Here is a 20,652-nt window from a genome sequence, read left to right as displayed (position 1 = left end):
CGCTCTGTCCCCCCTCTCTCTGTCCCCCCTCGCTCTGTCCCCCCTCGCTCTGTCCCCCCTCTCTCTGTCCCCCCTCTCTCTTTCCCCCCTCGCTCTTTCCCCCCCTCGCTCTGTCCCCCCTCGCTCTGTTCCCCCCTCGCTCTGTCCCCCCCTCGCTCTGTCCCCCCCTCGCTCTGTCCCTCCCTCGCTCTGTGCCCCCCTCGCTCTGTACCCCCATCTCTCTGTCCCCCTCTCTCTGACCCCCTTCTCTCTGACCCCCTCTTTCTGTCCCCCCTCGCTCTGTCCCCCCCTCTTTCTGTCCCCCCTCGCTCTGTCCCCCCCCTCGCTCTGTCCCCCCCGCTCTGTCCCCCCCGCTCTGTCCCCCTCGCTCTTTCCCCCTCGCTCTGTCCCCCTCTCTCTGAGCCCCCTCTCTCTCTCTCTGCCCCCTTCTCTCTGTCCTCCTCTCTCTGTCCCCCACTCGCTCTGCTGTCCCCCCCTCGCTCTGTCCCCCCTCGCTCTGTGCCCACCTCGCTCTGTCCCCCTCTCTCTCTGTCCCCCCCCTCGCTCTGTCCCCACTCTCTGTCCCCCTTCTCTCTGTCCCCCTTCTCTCTGTCCCCCTTCTCTCGTCCCCCTTCCTCTCTGTCCCCCGTCTCTCTGTCCCCTTCTCTCTGTCCCCCTTCTTTCTTTATCCCTCTCTCTCTGTACCCCTTCTCTCTGTCCCCCTCTCTCTGTCCCCCCTCTCTCTGTGCCCCCTCTCTCAGTCCCCCTCTCTCGTTCTCCCCTCTCTCTTGCCCTCCCCTCTCTGGTCCTCCTCTCTCTCGCCCTCCTCCTCTCGCGCACTCCCCTCTATTAGACTTCCCTCTTACCCTGTCCCTCTCTCTCACGCTCCCCTCCCTACCGCCCCTGTCTCATCCTCCCCTCCCTCAACCTCTCCCCTCTCTCTCTCGCCCCTCCCGCTCCACCTCTCTCGCCCTCCACACCCTCCCTCTTGCCTCTCTCGCACTCCACACCTTCCCCCACCTCTCTTGCACTCTCCCTCCCTCTCGCCCTCGCCTCCCTCTCCACCTCTCTCGCCCTCCCCCTCTCTTGCCTTCACCCTCACTTGTGCTCCCTCACCTTTCTCACCCTCTCCCTTCCTCTCACCCTCCCTTCCCACCCTTCGCTCGCCCTCCCCTGCCTCCATCCCCCTCTTGCCCTCCACCCTCTCCCTCCCCTCACTCGCCCTCGTCTCTCGCCCTCTCCCCTCCTCTCACCCTTGCTTCACTCCACTCTCTCACCCTCTCCCTCACTCTCGCCTCCCCTCCCTCTCCCCCTCTCTCACCCTCCCCTATCTCATCCTCCCCTCTCTCAACCCCACCCTTCTCTCGCCCTCCCCTCCCTCCCTACTCTCTCTTGCTCCCTCCCTCTCGCCCTCCCCTCCATCCCTCATCTCTGACACCCTCCCTGCTGTCTCACCCTCCCTTCTCTCGCCCTCTCCTTCCCTCTCGCCCTCACATCCTTCTCTCCCCTCTCTCGCCATCCCCCTCTCTCACACTCCCCCCTCACCCTCACCCTTCTCTTGCCCTCCCCTCCCTCCCCTCTCTCGCCCTCCCCCTCATTCGCCCTCTCCATTCCTCTCGCCTTCAACTCGATCCCCCTCTCTTGCACCCCACCTCTCCCACCATCCCCCCCTCTCGCACCTACGTCTCTCACCCTCCCCCTTTCTTTCCCTCCACCTTTCTCGCCCTCCTCCCTGTCTCGCCCTCCCCTCCCTTCCCTCTCCTCTCTCGGTCTCCCCTCTCTCGTCCTCCCCTCTCTCGCCCTACCGTCTATCACACTCCCCTCTCTCGCCCTCCTCTCTCTCACCCTCCTCCTCTCTCATGCTCCCCTCTCTCGCCCTCCCCTCCTTCCCTCCCCTACCTCGTCCTCCCCTCTCTCAACCTCTCCCCTCTCTTGCTCTTTCCACCCTCCCTCCCCTCTCTCGTCCTCTCCCTTCCACTCTCTGCCCTCTCTCCCCTCCCTCCCTCCCCTCTCTCCCATCCCCTCTCTCGCCCTCTCTCTCCCTCTCTCTCTCCCTCCCCTCCCTCCCTCCCCTCTCTCCCATCCCTTCTCTCGCCTTCTCAATCCCTCGCACTCTCCCTCACCTCCCTCCCTCCTCTCCCTCCCGCTCTCTCGCCCTCCCCTCCCTCCCTCCCCTCTCCCCATCCCCTCTCTTGCCCTCTCCCTCCCTCTCTCTCTCCCTCCCACTCTCCCCTCTCTCGCGCTCCCCCTCTCTCCCATCCCCTCTGTCACCGTCTCCCTCCCTCCCTCCCCTCTCTCCCATCCCCTCTCTCACACTCTCCCTCCCTCTCTCTCTCCCTCCCCTCCCTCCCTCCCCTCCCTCCCTCTCTCTCCCTCTCTCTCCCTCCCCTCCCTCCCATCCCTCCCTCTCTCCCTCCCTCCCCTCTCTCCCATCCCCTCTCTCGCCCTCTCCCTCCCTCTCTCTCTCGCTCCCCTCCCTCCCTCCCCTCTCTCGCCATCCAGTATCTAAACCTATCTCTCCCTTGCCCCCTCTCTCTCTCCCCCGCTCCTTCACTCTCGCTCCACCCTCTCACACTTGACCCCCTCAATCAGTGTCTCTCTCTGTCCCCACCTCCCTCTGTTTGTCTCTGACTGAATCTCTCTCCCTCCCTCCCTCTCTCTCAGTCACAATCTGTTTTCCTGGTCCTTCCCTCTTCCTCTGACCCAGAGACTGGGGGATGGGGGGGTGATTGGTCGTGAGGCTGCCTGTGGTGGGTGGTGGTAGATGTGGGAGTTAGGAGAAGAGGATAATGGGGTATAGATGGAACTGCTGGAGGGAGGCAGAGACGGCAGGAGAGAGAGAGTGAGGGTGAGGGGAAAGGGAAGAGTGGAGGCAGGTGGAGAAACCGGGGTTGGGTGTGTGTGTGAGAGAGGGGAGAGAGGCAGTGTGAAGAGGAGAGGTGGTGAGAAAGAGGGAGAGATTTTAGTAGAAAGTGGGGGGAAGATGAAATGAGGAGTGCAGGTTGGAGTGGGCGGACAGAGGGAGTTAAACCCAGCTCCTGAGCTCAGGGCGCGGTGCCCTCCAATCCCCTGAGGACCAGGACTTGGGGCTGAGTCTGTCTCTCTCCAGCTCAGATTCTCCAACAAAAAGACACACAACAAAATCGGTCAATCTGCTGCTCGGCATGCTTTAATCAACAGTTTTATTGGTTACAAATGGAAGTGATGGATACAGTCAGTGGGATGGTGCCTTTTCTCACTGGCCCCTGAGTTGTGAGAAACATTGAAATGTTTCCCTTTAACCCCCCTGTGGGATAAGGATGGACAAACCAGCGCTACCCTCAGCGCGTTACCATAGCGACAGGCTGCTCCATCGCTGAAACACTGAACTGAAATGAGAAAATCCCGGATTGATTGATTAATGAGGGAATTTGATGGATGGATGGATTTGGGTGAAGGGATATTTCAGCACATTCTTCAGCTGCTGCCTGAACTTAGTCTGGGTCACGGCATAAATTGCGGTGTTTGTGCAGCAACTGAGGAGCTGCAGCATGAAGCCCAATTCCCGCACAAAATCATGGAGATACACAGAGTAATACCCAACATACCACATCCGGTACCATATAGAATATAACATTAACGTTGACCATAACAGGATGAAATTGGCCGAGATCACAAACAGTAAAATGATGGATTTTTTTCGGTTTCTCATTTCAGTGTCAGACTGAGCGTCCCCATTGGTGTGAGCGCGGAGTCTCCTGCGGGCTCTGCTGGTCACTAAAATGTGTCTGACGGTGAGAACATTGAGCAGCAGAATCAGGAGAAATGGGACACCCGGGGTTAGAATGTGGTGGAGGAACTCGATTGTGACCCAGACACTGGAGAATTGAACAGCGAGTGTTACATCACAAAACCAGGGGTTGTTCTCCAGCCCATACCAAGCCGTGAGAATAAAATACCAGAAAATGTTCTTTAAACAGCTCAGCACAGTCACTGCTCCCAGAACCACAGCCGCCGTTTTCTCGCTGCAATATTTACTTTTCAGCTTCTGGCAACAAATGGCCACAAACCGATCAAAGGTGAAAGTGACGGTAAACCAGACAGAGCAGTCGGTGGCTGCATAAAGCAGGACGGCGTGGATATTACACACGGGGACGGAGTACATCAGGAAATAAAACTGTTCCCAATAAACAATGGGAATGTGTCTCAGGATCAGGTCGAGGATAATGACCAGGACATCCGCCGCTGCCATGGCCCCCAGGTAACGTCTGACACATGGAGACAATCCACAATCTTTATAAAGCAGGACGTAGATGGTCACTACGTTAACTGTGAGGAAGGAAAACAAACCCATTATCCATCAGCCTGGAGGCAAAGGGACCCGTTTGATCGGGGACCCAGTGAGATTTTCAAATGTGTCCCTGTATTCAGGGATTTATTAAAATAATTGGAGCTGGAATAACAATTGGGAAGGTCGGAATTACTGATAAAAATGGGACATAAACCACAAGAAACCCTCCCTCCCCAAACACACAGAGACACATCCATAAGGACAGATGGTTTCTAGAACATTCCCACATACTCGATCTCTCGAGAGCAGCCACAGGTCACTCCTTCCCAGTTCCTAATACGGAGGGTGGGAACGTTGCTGTCCTGAAGGATTCTCTCCCAGTTTCCTGAAGACAAACGGAGTTTGGGAATTCCTGTATTTTGGTCAAAATGGTGGTCGATCCTGTGTCGTGGAGAAATGTAAACGCAGGGAAAACGTATTCACCCCTTTAACTGCCTGAAGGGCCTTCGGAACAGTGTCTCCTTCTCCCTGGAACGGGATCTCTTCCCTCGGGATCGTATCGTTTGTTCAATTCACTGACGTCCGGCCGTTCACAAACAATGTCAGGGACAGAACGTTCCGGGGAATGTCGGTTATAGAATGTCAGGGACAGAACGTTCCGGGGAACTCCTTGACCTGTCCATGACCTTTCTCCCTTACCCACCCCACCACCATGATGTACTGTGCCTGGACACACTGTAACACTAATGGGGTGAGAGACAGAGGGTCCCATCACAGGAATGGGAACTAAAGGCATTGCCAGATCAACTGAAATGGTTAGAAATACCACATTCTCAATCCACCTCCCAGAACCAGCCCAGACACCATACACCCAGAGGAGATATCTGTTCACTGTGGAACACTGTACAGACCAGGCCAGTGTACTGCTCAGTTCAACCCAGCAATCTGTGCATATTCATCCATTACACTGGTCAATACAATCCAGCAATCTGTCCAGAGTGGAACACTGCCCAGACCACAGCAGTGCATTGATCTATAAACCCGGACTAGATAACTGTCCAGGACGGGGAGCTGTGCAGACCACAGCAGTGTTTTGATCTATAAACCCGGGCTAGATATCTGTCCAGGGCGGGGAGCTGTGCAGACCACAGCAGTGCATTGATCTATAAACCCGGACTAGATATCTGTCCAGGACGGGGAGCTGTGCAGTCCACAGCAGTGCATTGATCTATAAACCCGGACTAGATAACTGTCCAGGACGGGGAGCTGGGCAGACCACAGCAGTGCATTGATCTATAAACCCGGACTAGATAACTGTCCAGGACGGGGAGCTGTGCAGACCACAGCAGTGCATTGATCTATAAACCCGGACTAGATAACTGTCCAGGACGGGGAGCTGTGCAGACCACAGCAGTGCATTGATCTATAAACCCGGACTAGATAACTGTCCAGGACGGGGAGCTGTGCAGACCACAGCAGGGCACAAATGTGTGAACCTGAAACAAATATCCATCCCGCATGGAGAGCTGCACAGACCACATCATTGCAGAATCTATGAACCTCAACCAGATAGTCTGACCAGCTCAGCGACCTGTGCAGTGATTACCCGTGAATTAATCTGTAACCCAGGAGCAGTTACCCTCCCAGCATGTAGGACTGTGTACCCCACCCCAGTGCATTGATCTGTAACCCAGGAGCAGTTACCCTCCCAGCATGTAGCACTGTGTACCCAACCCCAGTGCATTGATCTGTAACCCAGGGGCAGTTACCCTCCCAGCATGTAGGACTGTGTACACTACCCCAGTGCATTGATCTGTAACCCAGGAGCAGTTACCCTCCCAACATGTAGGACTGTGTACACCACCCCAGTGCATTGATCTGTAACCCAGGAGCAGTTACCCTCCCAGAATGTAGGACTGTGTACACCAGGAGAAGTTACCCTCCCAGCATGTAGGACTGTGTACACCACCCCAGTACATTGATCTGTACACCAGGAGCAGTTACCCTCCCAGCATGTAGGACTGTGTACACCACCCCAGTACATTGATCTGTAAACCAGGAGCAGTTACCCTCCCAGCATGTAGGACTGTGTACACTACCCCAGTGCATTGATCTGTAACCCAGGAGCAGTTACCCTCCCAGCATGTAGGACTGTGTACACCACCCCAGTACATTGATCTGTAAACCAGGAGCAGTTACCCTCCCAGCATGTAGGACTGCGTACACCACCCCTGTACATTGATCTGTAACCCAGGAGCAGTTACCCTCCCAGCATGTAGGACTGTATACCCCACCCCAGTGCATTGATCTGTAACCCAGTAGCAGTTACCCTCCCAGTAGGTAGGACTGTGTACACCACCCCAGTGTATTGCTCACTTACACTGTATTAGACCCCTGTCCAGTGTGGGGAAAGTTGCAGCTATAAGTGACAGGATGTGTTGCTCCCACCCATTTACAGCTCCATCTCTCCATTGTGCACTGACAAGGGGGTGCTGTGGGTGTGAACATCACTGCCAGAGAGAGATAGTGGGGGAATCAGTTTAATATCATCACATGGGAGGGGTTTGGGGTATAGACAGAGATGGGGAGACTGAGAGACAGTGTCAGGGAAGGATGTGTTCCCAGGTTGCAGAATACTGAAAGCTAGACTCTTCGATAACATCCTGTAACATGAGCCAGTCTTCCCAGGAAAAATGGGAAAATGGGATATTGGTTTGAGGTCAGATGATGGAGAGTTTTGGATGAGCATTTGTTCTCCAGCTTTGTAAATGGAGTCCTTCATGGCTGGAGGTACACTCCATCGCCCAGATGCCCCTGGATATTCCGTGATCCCTGATATCTTTAAAAGCCCAATGGGCACACGGTTGAGTTTTCTCAGTTTGGAGCTGCCCTGCACAGTTCACCCCAAGCATGGCAGATAAGGGGCAATTACTCCACGGTTTGTCAACAGGGGTACGGAGGTCCTGGTGGATGGGCTAGTACAGAGGGGGACCATTCTCTTCCCAGAGAGGGCGACACCACCAGACCCACCGAGCATGGTCTGAGCTCACCACCCAGCTCAGTGCAGTAACTGTGGTCTGAAGAAATGCCCAGCAATACAGCACAAGCATCAATAACCTTCCCCGCTCTGTCAGGATAAGGGTCACCGTATTCTCTTTGCTCCCTCACACTCACTGTATATCTGTTATAGCACCGACCCCCGAACAAGGCTCATGGTCCACCACTCTTACTGCTGCATCCAGCACCTTCTCTCTCTGTCTCTGTCCGTCTGTCTCTGTCTCTCTGTCTCTCCCACTCTCCCTCCCTCCCTCCACTTCACCCCCACACTAATAACACTGCATGGATACAACACTGTGGACTGACTCTCTCTGGATCCCTCACCATGACCCCCTCCCCACCTACACTAACACTAACAGTAGGACCACAACCACTCCCTCCCTCACTTCCTCCCTCTCTTCCTCCCATTCCAGGAGAAACAGCCTGGAATAGGACAGAAAGGGCCTATCCGGGTGGTGGAGTGTCCGATATCCGTTCCCTCACCCCCCTCCCCCCGCCATGTGGGGAGGACCCTGGTAGGAGCCGGAGAGGACCAGGACGCCTCGTGTGGAGATTCTGAAACATCCACGTCCCACCGACCGAGTAAGGAGCAATGTTCAGTGAAGGGCAATTCTCACTTTAAACCCACTGGCAGCTCTGTTTCCCCCCGGCACAACTTAGAAGCCGTGGCCTTGATGCCATCTCCCTTTTGTGTCGAGCTGGTACAAATGGAATCCCCACGGTCTCGGTGGGCAGGAGGGTGGGCTCACAACACGTCATCACCACCACCTCCCAGGAAGGGAGCACGGAGACTCCCTCCTACACCTCCCCCTGTAAACAGCTCAGATACTGAAACTAATCTGTGATAGTTACTGCTCTCCCCACTTGTCCTGACATCTTCAACAATCTGTGCTCATATACACCCAGCGCTCTCTGCTCCTGCAGCCCCTTTATAATGGTACAGCCTGTTTTGAACTGTCTTTCATTGTCCTTCCTACCAAAGTGCATCACCTCACACTGCTCTGCATTGATCCCCACCTGCCTTACTCCTGAACACTACACCAATGTGTGATTGTCCTGTTAGAGTTCCATACTCTCCTCCATAGATTTCAGAGTTCTTCCAAGTTTGGTGCCACCTACCAACATTGAGATTGCGATAGTGTCACAGTCCCCATGGAACAACTGAAATCCTGCCCCACATCCACGAGTGTGAGCAAGTGAAATACTGATATATTCCCACGGACTGAGTCGAATTGACATGCTGTCAATGGAACAACAGCAGTCCTGACCCACACCAGACGGAGCGAATGAAATATTGACAAACCACAGAGCAAGAGAAATCCGGATAGGTCCCACTTATCGATATTCATCAGGGTATCATGTGATGAAGTTGAATGGGTGTACTATACCTTTAAGAAAGAGAGAATGCTGTTCTGAACTGAGAGCTTACAAGCATCTGTGATACGAGAGGATGGCAGACCCTGAAACAGTATATTGCTATAGAACTGGAGTCAGGTAATAAGCAGTAAAGAGAAAGAGGGTCCCAGAGTTGTGAATAGTTGATGTCAACTGTTCACTTTCAGAGTGAAAAAAATAAATTGATGTTTTTATTTAAACAGTGGAATTTGGGAGTTCTCTGTCCCACATATTTTAACAGTTTACGAGGCGAATTGAGCATTTCTTTATGTTTCATTTAAGTTACCAGATGAGCTTCACGCCGTGTCCTAACCATCCCCGTGTGTGTATCTGTGTGTCTCTGTGTGGGGCAGGTCTGGCAGTCTCTGTGGTGCTTAAAGTGATGCAATGCCACCCTCTGCTGGCCTCCACACGCCACTGCACAGGCATTGGCAAAGGGTGAAAACCAACAGGGATTCATTCAGAGAGGGGGAGGGAGAGGGCAGCTGCTCACAGCACCATCCAAACTGATGTCTTATCCATGTACTGATCAAAATGTCCTTTAAATGTTGTAACTGTCCCTACTTTCACCACTTCCTCTGGAAGTTCATTCCACACACAAGCCAGCTTCTGTCTAAAATAATTACCTCTCATGTCTTTTGTAAATCTTTTTCCTTGCACCTTAAGAATCCCTCAGTTTTGAATCCCCAAATCTAGAGAAAAGTCATCAGCCCTTCAGCATCTCTGTAACTCTCATTATTTTATAAACCTCTGTAAAGTTACTGCTTAATCTCATATTCTTCAATGAAAAAAGTCCCAGCCTATCCAGCCTCTCCTTATAGCTCACTCCCTCCTTTCCCAGCAATAATCAGGTTAATCTCTTCTCAATCCTCTCCAGTTTAATGATATCAACGTCAGTAATATCAAAGTGAATAGTCAAGGTATTTTCTAAGGGTACGGGGAGTCCAAAACTAGAGGACATAGGCTTAAGCTGAGACGGGAAACATTTAAAAGTAACCTAAGGGGCAGCTTTTTCACCCAGAGGGTGGTGTGCTTATGGAGTAAGCGGGCAGGATGACCAGACTGGACACAGATGTCTCACCAATGTCCTGTACAACCACAACATGACATCCCAATTCCGATACTCAAAGGTCTGTCCTATGAAGACATGTGTGTTAAACACCTTCTTAACAACACTATCTATATGAGATGCACATTTTAACGAATTAAACCTGACGGCCTAGGTTTCTGTACTACAACACTGCCAAAGGCCCTGCTTTTAATTGTATAGGTCCTGCTCTTGTTTGATTTACCAAATCCAATACCTCGCATTAATCCAAACTAAACTCCATCAGCCACCCCTCAGCCCAGTGAGTGATATTACTGTCACCTCACCCTCCCCCTTCAATTTTAAAATGCCCATCCCTCTCCGGGAAGCCTGCACACTCCAGCCTTGATTTTCACAAAGACCCTGAGCTTGGTTTGCCTTGTGTGGTTAGGGGGAGGAGGGACAAATTGCTGACACAGTCAGTGGGGAGGAGAGGCTGGACAGTAATCTGCGGCCTGGTGTCATTTCATGGTTTAAGGAAAAGGGGAGTTGCACGTGAGAGTTGGGTAAGAGTGATCGGAGTTTTGGGGTCAGAAATTAAGCTCTTCCTTCGTCTCTGGTGTTCAGTAATAAATATCTATTTGAGACCCTTCATTGCACAGAGTGTGTCTGCAGGATTTCTTTCCTTAATATTGCAGACTACAGATAACAGCGATTAAAGATATTTATAGTTAATTTCGATGGCACAGTACGTACACTCAATATCCTACAGTTGAGACAAATATCTTGCATTTGTTTAACAATACAAAGTGTTTTGTGTAGTTCAGTAATGGGAACCTGATTATAATAAATCCACACCGAGCTGAAAGTGGGCACTAAAATATGACTCAACATCTGGGTATGGTAGTGTAGTGGGTAGTGTCCCTGTCTCTGAGCCGGGCTCTGGATTTGATTCCAATTCCTGAACTTGTGTGGTAGTGTTCCTAGCTCTGGGCTAGAAGGCCTGGATTCAAGTCCTGCCTGTTGCAGAGGTATGTCCCAGCATTGTCAGGACAGTCTGATGAACAAACACACAGGAGAATACTGTTACTGCTTAATGGGTATTGCTGAGTGATGCTAGTGTCCCTACCTCCGGGCACAAAGGTCTAGGCGTAAGGCCCACAGAAGTGTCTCAGGATACATCTGAACAAACTGATTAAAATGGATTTAGAATTGTGACCTGATGGAGAAGGAAGAGGTGTCAGTATTGAATTTCAGAATTTAGGCCCAGGATTACTGAAAGTACAGCCATTCGTGTTGATTGGAGTCACATTTTGCAGCAGTAAAGGTTTATAAAATCAAAATGGCCACAGAAAGGGTGAGTAGTCAGGGGTTTTTCCCCAGGATAAAACTAGAGGGCTTTGGTAGAAAGTGAGAGGGGAAAGGTTTTGAGGAGGCCTAAAGAGCACCATTTCACACAGAGGGTGGTGTGCTTATGGAATGAGCTGCCAGAGGAAGTGGTGGAGGCTGGTACAACTACAGCATCTGGGTACTGAGAGACCTGGCGAGCTTTTCCAGCAATTTCTGTATTTCTTGAAAAAATGCATTCATTTTAACACAGGTATTCTGAATAAATTAAACATTTTTATTTTTTAATGACGCAGGGACGTATAAACATATCTTCAAATTGACTAAGACCATTTTCTGCTCAGGGTATGGCTCTTTGTATGACCGCAGCAATGATGCACCTACATGGAACAGGGAATGTGATGGAGACATCGTTTGGACAATGTACAAGGAGACCTCCCATGGTCCAGTTTGGGAGAGGATGACATTACTGTGTAATTCAACTCAGAGAGGGAGAAAATGTAATCTGTCTGAGAAGGAATGGCCTATTACACTCTCTCTCCTTCATTGTTCCTCATCACAGCAATGTGTGTGAGCTAAAAAAAAACTCTGAAGTCATCGTTACCATTCTTATTTTAATGGAATCTCTGCAGTGTGGAAACATGCCCTTCTACCCAACAAGTCCATACCAACCTTCCCAACCCATTCCCCTATATTTACCTCTGACTATTGCACATAACCTAGAAATCCCTGAACACTACGGACAATTTAGCATGACCAATCCACCGAATCTACACAGTTTGTGGTAGGAAACTGGATCACCCATTAGAAGCTCACACAGACAAGGGGAGAATGTGCAAACTCCACACAGACAGTCACCCAAGGCTGGAATCGACCCCACGTCCCTGGTGCTGTGAGGCAGCAGTGCTAACCACCGTGCTACCCTTTGGATGATCCCGAACCAGAATTCACTGGAATCTACTCACTGCCTAAAGCAAAGGGAGTTCAGCCAAATCCAAACTCTCCCAGGATGAAATCTCATTGCTAGCAGTTTGTGTGAGTACAATATCTTCAGAAGCAGAATAACGTTTTGGACAATCTCACAATTTTTCCTTTGTCATGAGTTCCAATAGTATTTGGACCAAGTTCTTTCAAGTTAAAATTGTGTGTGTCTGTGTGTGTGTGTGTGTCAGCATTTTTAGAAAGGGAAATATTGATTATATAATTGCAATACCCAAACAGTTTGCTATTCACCTTTCCATCATAGTTTGAGTAACATTGCTCTGGATCATAAACGTGTTGTTTTAGCAGATTAAATAACCTAGCCTGACTTGTTCCTAAAACTGACCCTGACCCAGTCTGAGACCGATATCATCGGCCATATCACCAACCTGGTCACATTTAACATTTGTTGTGAGCAGTGGAGGAGTGGGATCAGAAAAGGAAACAGTGACCCAAAAAGCCGGCGACCTATAGACTGGTGAGTCTGATGTCAGTGGTGGGTAAGTTGTTGGAGGGGATTCTGAGGGACACGATTGACATACATTTGGGAAGGCAAGGGCTGATTGGGGTAGACAACGTGTCTTTCTCTATGAGAAATCATGTCTCATTAATTTGGTTGAGTTTTTTGAAGAGATGACAAAGAAGATTAATGAAGGCAGTTGGTGGACATTGTCTATATGGACTTCAGCAATGTGTTCATTTCAAGAACAAAGACCAAATAAAATTTACAGCCCAGGAACAGGCCCTTCGCCCTCCAAGCCTGAGCCGATCCAAATGTACTGTCTAAATCTGTAAATGAATCTTCCGTGCCTGCCTCCACTACCTCTGCTAGCAACGTGTTCCAAACGCCCACCACCATCTGTGTGAAGTACTTACCGCGTGTATCCCCATTAAACTTTCCACCTCTCACTTTGAAAGCACGACCTCTCGTTACTGAATCCTTCAATCTGGGAAAAAGCTGGTCTCTATCCACCCTGGCAATATCCTTCATGATTTTGCAAACGTTAATCAGGTCCCCCCTCAATCTCCTTTTATCTAGTGAAAATAAACCTATCCTACTCAGCCTGCCTTCATAGCTAGTATTTCATTCTGATTGGTAGACAGATTAGTAAGTTTCTGTCACATAAGATACAGAGGAAGCTAGTCACAAATGGCGTGAAGGAAGAGGGATATTTTTTAGCCTGGAGGCTTGTGAGCAGCAGTGTGCTGCAAGAATCAGTACTGAGTTCACTGGATTTCATCATTTATGTGAAGGATTTAGATGTGAATATTGGGGCAATAGTTAGTAAGTTTACAGATTACATCAGAAAGGTGGTGTAGTAAATTATCTCAGAGTACAACAAGACCGCATTTAGATAGAACAAAGAGGCAAGGAGTGACAGATGAAGTCTAATTTAGATAAATATGAAGCTTTGCATTTTGGGAAGGCAAATCAGGGCAGATATTATATACTTCATGGTCAGGTCCTGGGGCATGTTGTGAAACAAAGGGGCAGAGGGCTGCAGGTTCATTGTTCCTTGAACGTGGAGTCGCAGGTAGACAGTGTAGTGCAGAACACATTTGGCACATTTGCCTCAATCAGTCAGAGCATTGAATATAGGAGTTGTGGTGGTATGTTGCATCTGTACAGGATGTTGGTGAGGCCGCTTTAAGAATACTGTGTACAACTCGGTTTTCTGCAGAAATGACTTACACGGTTGTTCCAGGGCTGGAGGTTTGAGCTATAGGGAGAGTTTGATTAGGTTGAGGTGTTTACCCCAAGAGTATCAGAGGCTGAAGGGTGACATTGTGGACGTTTATAAAATCATCAGGGGCATGGATATTCTGAACAGCCACGTTCTGCTCTCCAGGATAGGGGAGTCCAGAACAAGAGGGCATAGGCTGAAGGCGGGAGGGTGAATGATTTAGAATGGACCTGAAGATAAATGTTTCACACAGAGAGTGGTGTGTACAGAAAGTGCTTTCAGAGGAAGTGCTGAAGGCGGTTACAATCACACGTTTAAAAAGTATCTGAAAGAAGAGGGATATTGGCCAAATGCTGGCAAATGGGACTAGATCGGATTTGATATCTGATCGGAGTGAACAGGTTGGACTAACGGGCCTGCTTTCGTTCTGCATGACTCTCTGATTCTATAAGAGGGATGATGAAAAATTCTGTAAGGTCCTTTCAAGTCGTACTTCTCTTCTCTGGAAGTTTATCGTGCCTCTATGTTTACGTTGATTGAAAGCTGCATTAGTTAAATATTTGACAAAGAAGTGAGTCACGGATAATGGGATACAGACAGGAAAGTGGGGCTGAGACCCCAACCTGATCAGCCAGAATCTTACTGCCTGGTGGAGAAGGATCAAAGTATCTAATGACCCACTCCTGCTCCTCAGTCCCATGTTCCTGTGTGCCATTCAGCCCCTCATACCTGCTAGAAAGGAACAGTTGGAGGCCACTTGCTCCTCTAACCTGGTGCACAGAACCAGAGGAGACCATTCTGTCCCGTAAGACTGTCCCACACGCTTTGAGGTGATTTGGAAAATGTAATTCGAAAATCCAGGCTGGGTATGAAAGAGGCCCCTCATCTCTCTTTAGAAAGCTTCCACTATCTGCAGCTTGAGCTCCATTTGTTGATCATGTTGTAGACCCAGATTCACTGTGAATACAGCCCACATACCTCACCCAGAGATGGCTCACAAAATCATCTAGTCTCCCTGACTGCAATATGCAATACCAGAACATTCATAAAAATAACACCCACTAACTTTCCAATAACAGAATGGGAGAACATCAGAGACAGGGGCATGTCATTCACTCCCCAAACCTGCCTTGCCCTTCACTAAGATCATGGCTGATCTGCTCCTGGCCTCAAATCCTCTTTCATACCCAATTCCTCATAGCCCTCAACTCACTGACAGGTCAATATCCATCTACCTCCTCTTCAAATACTTTCAGTCATCTCGCTCCCCGAACACTCTTGAGAAGAGAAATCCTGGCATTCAATACCACCTGTTCCTATATCATGCTGCTCCTATATCATGGTTTATTGATGTGAACAAAAGAGGTTGAGACAAGGTTCCCGGTAAAAATGACTGGCCCTGATTTCAAGACAATTGTTGACTTCTGTTGACATCAAGGAACTGAACTTATTGGGAATCAGAGTAAACTCTCCAATGTTTGGAGTCAAACATGGCACAAAGGAAGATGTTCATCATCTCTGTCCTGGATCACCTCTGTTGGAGATCCCCAGGGTAGCTTCCTCTTCACAAACATCTTTAGCTGCTTCATCAATGTCTCCCCACCCTCACCCGCCCCAACATAAGATCAGAAGTGGGGATGGTCACTGAAGATTCAACAATGTTCAGAACGTTTTGTCCCCCGTCAGGTCCTGAACTGGTCTGTGTCCATGTGCAGCAAGATCCAGGCTCCATTCAGGCTTGTGCTGTTAAAGTATCAGTAACATTCATGTAACAGCACTGCCTGAACTACACATTGGCACAGTAAAATAAGAGTTCATTCATCACCTAACGCTGGTTTGACGGGAATATGAGGAAGCCATTCAGCCCATTGACATTGTTGGAGACGAACAGGGATAGCCCATTCAGTGCCTCCAGCCTATTACTCAGGAAGAGAAGGAGTCTAGTGTGATGGACCACACCAGAGACCCTTTGAAATACTTGACGGCAACATCCTAGACATTTATGTTTTCTTATTTTAAAGGAAATGTAAAGTGTCTGTTCCAGATGCAATGTGACTGGTCAGACTCCTCGGTGGGAAGCAAAATACCATCTATTTCAACATGAAAGAAGAAATAACACCACGGAAAGAGGAATTTAGAATAACGTAATTCTATTGGACACCTTAACAGAATAATAGATCTAGGAACTTTTACTAATGATCTGTTCCAATATAGGGAAATCCCATAAACACAGCCCATGGCAAAAAGGAATATTCAGACACAGAATGTCACAAACATTTCTCCAATCCAGGAATTAAAAACAGCATCCAGAGAAAATTCAGAGAGAGTAGCAGCCAGGAGACATCCCCTGAAGCTTCCAACTCTGTGGAGAACCCATAGTTTCAGATGTTGCTAAGAAACCAAAACCCAGAGATCCTGATCTGTGAGAGCTGGCCACACCCATTCAGGCTGCATTAAAATAAACCCAAGGCCTCGCTAGCTGTTACTCAAGTGGTCTTAACTAACCAGCTTGGTAACGATCGTTCAATCTCTCTTAAAAGAAACCCGGACAAAATAACCTCTTAAAGCTGCAGCACCATCACACTTGTCACTACATCGAGCTGTCAAACAGAAACCAGGGATAACCCAGTCAGGCCTTTCGCCCTGCCCATTTGGACAAGGAAGAAGCCAGTCAGTCCCTTGAGTCAGTTATACAGGAACAGCAGGAGGCCATTCCCACCTCAATGCACTTACACGGGGGCAGAATGAGGTAATTGATGCTGATTCCTGATGAATGGCTTATGCCCAATACGTCGATTCTCCTGCTTTAAGGATGCTGTCTGACCTGCTGTGCTTTTCCAGCAATCGACTCTCTACTCTGATCTCCAGCATCAGCAGTCTTAAGTTTTTGCAAAATGATGTTCCAACATGATGAACAAGTGGAGCAGAAGCTGCACAGACAGACTGTTCCACGTTGTTCCTCGTGGCTCCGTTGCTCATGATACACATGTGGGACTTTAACGTGGCTTTCTAGTGGTGAGCAGGGAAGCCATATGTCTTGTGTGAAGTCTCAAGAAGGCATCTTTCATCTCTGAGAAGACAGACTGGTGTTCTCTATGTAGAGTGGAAGCTGATGGGAATGGCTACCTGTTTCAGATGGAAGGGACTGTGGCTGCTGTTCGGGATTGTGAGCAACCTGATGTTCAGTACAGGGTTCACTCACCGACTGCACAATAACATGGGGAGAGTTAATTTAGGCATATAAACTATGAGGAAACTCACGTTAGACTGATGAATGGACTCTCTAAGTTCAAATAATGGTGATCTTGTTCATGTTGATCTTGTGTAGTGCATGTCCTGTTCAGTGTAACCTGTGTGCCTTACTCTGTCCAAGTCTATTTCCACCCTATGATCTATCTGGCCATGCTTACTATGACCTGCCTCCACTGCTCATAAACAAAGCGTTTCCCTGTACTGAGGTACACGTGACAATAAATCACACCAATCAATCCTGGGTAAAGTTTGGAATTCCTCTCCCTGTGAATGTCTCTTTTGGAAATAAGTGATCGCTGCCACTCCTCGTGTTTCAGCATCACCATTTCTTCATCTCTCATAGCTCTACAGATTAAACACTCAGCTTCTTCACTCTATCCTCATGTTACCATCACCCGTGTCTGTGGTAAGGAGATCATTCCTTACAAAAGAGATCAAATCCGTACAGAGTGCCCCTAATGCTCTCTCAGCAAGGCTCTACAACAGCAGGAAGATGGCTTTACTTATGTACTCGAATCATCTTACAATGAAGGACAGCATACCATTGACTGCACCCATTACTTACACAGGGTTTGATTCAGACTGGTCAGCATAAAATTGTGAGTGGGAGATCATGCTTGCCAAATTTCTTAGAGTCCTTTGGTGAAGTGACCAAGAAGGTTAATGAGGGCAGAGCGGTAAACGTAGTCTCTATGGATTTCAGTAAGGCTTTTGATAAGTTTCCACATGGCAGGCTGCTCAGGAAGGTTCACTCACGTAGAATACTGGGGGAACTGGCCAATTGGATACACAGTTGGGATGATGGTAGGAAGCTTGTTAGACTGGAGGTTGGGTCCATAGCTTTTTGTTATCTATGCTTTGGATGAGAATGTACAAGACATGATTAGTAAGTTTGCAGATGACACTAAAATAAATGGCAGCATGATCAGTGAGGACGTTTATCAGAATTTGCAGCAGGACCTTAATCAGGTGGGGAAGTGGGCTGAGAAATGGCAAATGGAATTTAATATAGAAGTGTGAGGTCTTGCAGTTTGGAATCTCAAATCAAGGTAGGAGTTTCACAATGAATGGGCGGGCCTTAAGGGGTGTCGTCGGCAGAGAGACCTTGGAATTCAGGTGCACGGTTCCCTGAGAGTGGATTCACAGGGAGGCAAGGCAGTGAAGAAGGGTTTTGACACACTGGCCTTCGTCAGGCAGGACATTGAGTATAGAAGTTGGGAATTTATGTTGCAGTTACCCAGGACTTTGGTAAGGCCGCGCTTGGAGGATTGTGTTCAGTTTTGTCTACTTGTTATAGGGAGGATATAATGTAATTAGAAAGAGTGCAGAAGAAATTTACAAGGACATTGCCAGGACCCAATGGTCCGAGTTATAGGGAGAGGTTGGACAAGCTAGGACCTTTTCTTTAGAGTGTAGGAGACTGAGGGAGTCCTTATAGAGCTGCATAAGATCATGAGGGATATGGATAGGGTGAATGCTCTCAGTCGTTTCCAAAGTTTAGAGACTCGAGGACGAGAGGGGATCAGTTTAAGGTTAAACGGAAAGGAATAAAAGGGAACCTGAGGGACCATTTATTTACATAAATGGCTGGTACTTGGATGAGCTGCCAGAAGATGTGGCTGAGGGGGATGTATTAACAACATTTCAAAAGCATTTGGATAAATATGTGGATAGGAAAGGACGAGAAGGATATGGGATAACTGCAGGGAAATGGGGTTAGTGTGAATGGACATTTACAAGGTGGAGTCGAACCTCTTTGTTAATTAAAACCAAACACCCAGAAAAGCTCGCCTCACCTCGTAATCTGTTAACATATGAGTGACACAGATCTCCTACATTCCACTATTTCAACAAAAATTAGCAAGTTAGTTTCTTAACTTTAATAGTGAACACTAAACAAAAACTATTCGCAAATACAAGCCCCTCTTTTCTTACCTACTTACTATCTGACTCCAACTCTGTAAAAAATATGCTGTTCCAACAACCCACATATCAAACGTTACAATCTCAAGACCACACAGTCTCTATCTCCCCGGCTGTGTTCATTCTTTCAGCTGCTGATCTCCCTGGGTCATGTTTTATTTATTGCAAGTAGGTTTACATGAACATGTATCTTTGATAGAGAGTGTTTGAGATGGCCAGTTAGCACTCCTGCTCTACAGCAGTTAATCTGCTGTTGGATGGCAGCGGCTCTCCCTCTATTTTCAAAATGCTGGGTTTATTTACTTCCCATGATACAATAATTCTCATAATGTGATTGATTTCCAGGTGTACGAACAATAATATTCAAATTCCATTGGCTTCGGATATTCTGAGCATTATTTAAAGACTTTGATTGCATTTGAATTGCTGTCAAAACAGCAACCAAAACTCAGGCCTCCATTTCCCAGCTAATTGTTACATTTGGAACAGTCTGACCTTTAGCTGGTATCTGTGGCTGTACTTTCGATTCTGCAAAACCCGTCCTATCTTAAAATGAGCAGACATTGATTAGCTTCCAGGCAGTAACACACTCCGGGCTATCTGTTATGCTGTATACTAACCTCCTTGAACCCCTCGATTAGATTCCAGGCCGGAACCCACTGTGCTATCTGTTATTCTGTATATAACTCACGCTGAACACCTCGATTCGGTTCCAGACTGTAACTCACTCCGGGGTATCTGTTATTCTGCATATAAATCACCCTGAACCCCTCAATTAGATTCCAGGATGTAACACACCACAGAATATCTGTTATTATGTATATAAACCACCCTGAACCCCGCGATTAGATAGCAGGCTGTAAGTCACTCCGGGGTGTCTGCTCTTCTGTATATAAACCACCCTGAACCCCACGATTAGATTCCAGGCCGTAACTCACTTCGGGCTATCTGTTATTCTGTATATAACCCACCCTGAACACCTCGATTCGATTCCAGGCTGTAACTCACTGCTTGCTATCTGTTATTCTGTATATAACCCACCCTGAACCCCTCGATTCGATTCCAGGCTGTAACTCACTGCTTGCTATCTGTTATTCTGTATATAACCCACCCTGAACCCCTCGATTCGATTTAAGGCTGTAACTCACTCTGGGCTCTCTGTTATTCTGTACATAAACCACCCTGAACCACGCGATTAGATTCCAGGCAGTAATTTCCTGTCAGGGTTGAAAGGGAAGGCTGGTAGTAATTGGGAATGCTGGCTGACGAAAGAAATTGAGGGTTTGGTTCAGAAAAAGAAGGAAGCATATGTCAGGTATAGACAGGATAGATCAAGTGAATCCTTAGAAGAGTATAAAGGAAGTTGGAGTATACTTAAGAGGGAAGTCAGGAAGACCAAACGCGGACATGAGATTGCTTTGGCAAATAGAATTAAGGAGAATCCAAAGTGCTTTTACAAATATATTAAGGACAAAGGGTAATTAGGGAGAGAATAGGGCCCCTCTAAGATCAGTAAGGCGGCCTTTGTGTGGAGCCACAGAAAATGGGGGAGATTTTAAATGAATATTTTGCATCAGTATTTACTGTGGAAAAGGATATGGAAGATATAGACTGCAGGGAAATCGATGGTGACATCTTGTGAAATGTAGCAGATATACAGAGGATGAAGTGCTGGATGTCTTGAAATAGTAAAAGGTGGATAAATCCCCAGGATCTGATCAGGTGGACCCGAGAAC

The sequence above is a fragment of the Chiloscyllium punctatum genome, unplaced genomic scaffold (assembly GCF_047496795.1).
Source record: "Chiloscyllium punctatum isolate Juve2018m unplaced genomic scaffold, sChiPun1.3 scaffold_125, whole genome shotgun sequence".
Classification (NCBI taxonomy): Eukaryota; Metazoa; Chordata; class Chondrichthyes; order Orectolobiformes; family Hemiscylliidae; genus Chiloscyllium; species Chiloscyllium punctatum.
Note: the sequence above shows the minus strand (reverse complement) of the source record.